The sequence below is a fragment of the Octodon degus genome, unplaced genomic scaffold (assembly GCF_000260255.1).
Source record: "Octodon degus isolate 3935 unplaced genomic scaffold, OctDeg1.0 scaffold00018, whole genome shotgun sequence".
Classification (NCBI taxonomy): Eukaryota; Metazoa; Chordata; class Mammalia; order Rodentia; family Octodontidae; genus Octodon; species Octodon degus.
Genome location: NW_004524594.1, coordinates 17477159 through 17481889, shown reverse-complemented (window position 1 = coordinate 17481889; position 4731 = coordinate 17477159). Strand labels below are relative to the sequence as shown.

At 44.0% G+C, this 4731-nt stretch overlaps 1 pseudogene; it reads right to left on the bottom strand.

Moving 5' to 3' along the window:
* Nucleotides 1-2649: 2649 nt before the first annotated feature.
* LOC101576575 lies at nt 2650-3023 on the bottom strand (annotated as a pseudogene).
* Between the last annotated feature and the right edge of the window lie 1708 nt (nt 3024-4731).

Genomic DNA, 4731 nt, shown 5'->3' with positions numbered 1-4731 from the left:
CTGGGGTTCCATTTGACTGTTTGCATTGAGATTGCAATGTGCGCAATTTTTTTTGTAGTTGTGGCATCTTGTTGACATCAGATATGACTTTGATAATAAATACCAGTTCCTGAAAAAAAAAAAAAAAGAAAACAAAAAGTTGAACTTTATTTTCTTAACTGGAAGATGGAGGTGAGGCCCAGTTGAGCCAGGGTGTTATGTGGTCCTTACAATCCTTGTCATGGGTCTGTATCTCACCGTATCTATCTGGCCCCACTGTTCAGGTTGGAGCTTCCAGTGCTAACACAAGGCTATAGGGAACAGGTCGTCTGCTGGAGACATGGTCTGCTGGCACTCTCGATGCCAGAGATGCCATGCTCTGCCCCCTGGCACAACTGTCAGATAAGCCACAAGCTTAACTTGGGGCTGGCAGAAAACCATTCCCTCAAGTAGCTGGCTGACCAGGTAAGGCCGTCAGGCCTATGTGAAGCTGCCACCTGCCCTCAGGGGTAGAGCCAGGCAGCTCCCCACCTCCCTTCCTACACTTGGCCTGCTCTCTGGGCTTTTCCTTGGGGCTGCCATTTTTGCAAGGACAGAGATACTGATTTGCTTTTTACAATGGGCCTAAGGTGGCGGTGGTGGGGATGTCACTTCCTGCACTTTGATTCACTGACTTTGAAAAGAAAGTCCCAGCACACCATGTTGCAGAATAGTGGGCATCTGGGGAAGTTACACCTCAGGATTGGGTCCATGGTGTTCAGCAATCCAGCGAAGAAAGAAAGAAACCTGGCTACTGCCCGGGGTGGCAGACCTTGGTATCATCCAGGTGGTGCTGGTTTTAGGTGCACATAAAATGCAAGAGTTGTGGGATCAGGAAGGTCTAACCAGATTTCAGAAAGCCTGGGGGGGGCCACTCAGTGCGCCCCTGAGACAGCAGTGTGTGAAGCTGTGAACATGAAGGTAAGGGTGCAGTGAAAACCCCAGAAAGGCAGAGAAGCCAGGAATATGGGTCATCAGAGGAAAGATGCAAGGAGGGAGCAAAGCTGGCCCAAGATAGCAGCCATGAGAACTGCAACCACCCCCAGTGCCATATTGTGGGGCCACCCACTTTTCATTTTGAGACAAGGTCCCATAACTGGCTAAGTGCCCAGGTAGGTTGGGCTTAAGTTTGACATCCTCCCACCCCCAGCTTTCCAGAGTGCTGGGATTATAGGAATTCACCATGCCTGATCTAGGCACCACCTGTTAGAAATCCTCCACGTGTTAGTATTAACATGCTGGGGACCCAGTGTCCGGCAAATGAGCCTTTGGGACACACATTCACACTATCTCCAAGCCACAGCAATGTCCCAAATGTTTTTCAGGTCCAGGTGACCTGAGATAATTATGGGTAAATTAAAGATTGATTTAAGATTATTGGCTTAATTAAAGCAGGCATGTCTTCAAATGTCTAGAGCTACTTCTTCCTAAGTTTTCTGATTGAAAGCCCAGGAAATATAACTTCTTTTACCAGGATTCACAACAATAATAACTTCAGGGCTGGGGGTTTAGTTCAATGGCAGACTGTGTATACGGCCCTTGGTCCATCCTCAGCACCATAAAACAAAACCCCCTAGATTTTCTGCCTTGCTTACTGATTAGTTTATAGATGCTTAATGTTATAAAACTATAATTGAACCTAATAACAAAATGCAACACAAAGACAGTTAAGTTAAATATGATTGTGGTGAATTAATTAATGGTAAACTTGGAGCACACAGCTGAACTGAATCAGTGTGATTCTGGGATGACCCACTTGAGGACTGTTTCCAACAGCATAAAAAGAGAACTGGTGGGGAAGAGGGTGAGCTGTTGAGTCTCCTGGAAAAGCTTATCATGCTAGCTCTCCTGATATGAACCCACCTGTTCTTGTCAAAGAAGGAACACGGGACCTCACTGTTGCTGAGGATTGCTGTGGTTCACTTTAGGGCAGTTTGACTTCCTAGCTTCCACCAGTGGTCTCTGGGTCGTCCTAGAGCACATCCTTGATACACATTTTTGAAGGACATTGTCTTGGGATCCAGGCCCTTGTTTGGGTTCTTTGGGTCTGTCACACAGACAGATCTGAATTCTTTTGTATTTGATTTATTTTTGTAATTATTATAAAATAATCATATAAACTGTGTATCTTGTATTAAATTTATCCCCTTATAAGCTCTGATTACAACAATGACAATGACAAAGGGCAATGCTCAAAACAGCTATGGTTTGCCTTTTAAATACTTTGCTTCTCTGGATTTTTTCTTTTTCTTTCTTTCTTTTTTTTTTTTTTTACTAAAGAACATTTATTTTCACTAAGACTTTTTCTTGAGGACATAACTAAGACTTTTTCTTGAGGACATAACTAAACTTTGTCATCATCCCCTACCCCATCTTAAAAGAGTAGTACAGAGAATGTTATAAAGCAGATAGGAACAATCTGAAGGACTGGAACCAATATTGACAAGGAACAACTGCCTTCTGAATCATAAAAATGTTTAAGTAAAAAAAAAAAAAAAAGAAAAAGAAAAAGGGCTCAATGGGGGTTTTGGATTGAGAAGATCCTCACACCTCACATTTCATCTAACGCATTCAATCCTGGCTAGAGTGAAACAAGTGGAAAGAGGCTCACGGGACAGCGCTCCGCGGCAGTGCACTGCACGCACCTGCGCTCCAAGCCCCGCCCCCAGCCCCTGCTGTTTCCAACTCCATTATTTGCCAGCCTGTTGTGCCTGCCGACGAAGGAGCGCGAAGATCTTCTCTTTGATCCAGTCTTTGTTATAAGGCTGGTATGTCTGGGTATCAGCTCGGTAAACAAGGCAACTGAGGTCTGCCAGATCGTCAATAAAATCAAACAACTGACTGATCTCATATGTGATAGAGGGACTGTTGGGGTTCATTCTCTTCAGATGTTCTTCATACATCTTACAAACACCTTCCATGCATTCATTAACAGATTCATAGTCAGCGTAAGTTCTGCCTTCTGGCCTCTTAGTAGGCTGCACCAGCAAAATAGTATGAGACATCTCGCCAAACCCTCCGCAGCTGCCTGGATTTTTTCTGATGCTTGCCTAAGTTACAAGAAAAATACAAGTTGCCTGATTTGTTTGATGTTTCATAAAGTTGTGAAGATTTTTTTTTTTTTTTTTTTTTTTGCAGAACCAGAGATTGAATTTAGACCCTTGTGTTTTCCAGGGAAACACTTATTCTACTGAGCCATCTCCCTAGCCCTAAGTTGTGAAGAATTGAAACCGTAATTTTTAAAATGTGTTTAGTACAGGTCTACAGGGTCTCACTACACAGATTGGACTCTTGATGATCCTCCTGTTTTCAGCCTCCCAAGCGCTGGGATTATAGGCGCATGCCACCATGCCCAGTCTCAATTGCTGTCTCAGCGTGCCCCTGAGTTGGGGCTGGCACAGCATGCCAGGGAACAAACCCTGGTCCCTGTGTCTGCCTAAGCAGGCACTTTAATCTGCTGAGCTATGTGGCCAGTCCTTCAAACCAGAATTTTTTATTTTTTATTTTTTTTAAACCAGAATTTTTTAAATGAAGTAAATTAAATATACATATGTGATGACCTCCAACTACTTCAAGTGTTCGTTTCTTTATGAGAGCTACCAAGCCATAGAAAGTTTGTATGTAATAAATCCATATGCTTCACCTCCTGATTATAGGAGCCAACCTATGAGCTTGTACCTGACAAGGGGCAACAGAGTTGGAAAGAGAAGAGATACAGAATTAGGTTACAATGTGGAGGGCCGGGGGCTTTTGTCACCCTTCAACAAGGAGCTCTGAGTGACCGCCATACCTTGGCTTTATTTACTCAGAGACAGTACAAACAATTAGACCTACACAGGCCCCACCTGCCTCCTACCACTGATGGTATTTACCTAGGTAAACATTAGGATCTCGGCTACTTTTCTTTTTCCTTAGTATGTCAGCATGCTCCAATACCACCTCACTCCTTAGTATTTGCAGAGGAGGGCAATTATGCCTACACCTTCCTATCTGGGCTCCCCACATGATCATCTTTATTGACTAAGTTCTTCAGCCCATCCAGGACACCTATACTTGTGAGAAAATTCAATGCATGTGACAGTGCAATATCAGGTGCTGGGAAATGGAGGGTGGAGTGAAGCAGGGAATGAAAATCTATTTTTTTTAATGTGTCATTTTTTAAATAACCACCTGCATGAATAGCAGTTATGTTGAATTTGTCTCCCAAAGGGCTGTTGACATCTTGATCCCCAGTATCAATGCTCATGAGCTGACTTTTTTTTTTTTTTTTTTTTGGTAGAACTGGGGATTGAACTCAGGCCCTTGCGCTTGCCAGGGAAGCGCTTATTCTACTGAGCCCTCTCCCCGGCCCCTCATGAGCTGACTTGTAAATGAGGCAAATTACAGTTAGACCACTGGGGTGGATTCTGATCCCAATGGCTGGGTAAAGATGAGAAATTTAGGCCCAAAGACAGGCACAAAACCATGTGAAGACACAGGGGTATGACAGCTATTGACACTCTGGGGATACCTGAAGCCACCAGAGGCCAGAAGAAGCCAGAAACCAGTTTGTCCACACCTGGAGCTCAGGCTTCAGCCTCCAGCGGGGTTGTTCCATAACCCCATCTGGCCCTCTGGTATGACTTCTCCCAGGAAACCAACACAAAATTTGTGGACAAGGTATGAGAAATACAGTATTATAATTTGGAATGTTACTTTGTCCCTAGGGTATTC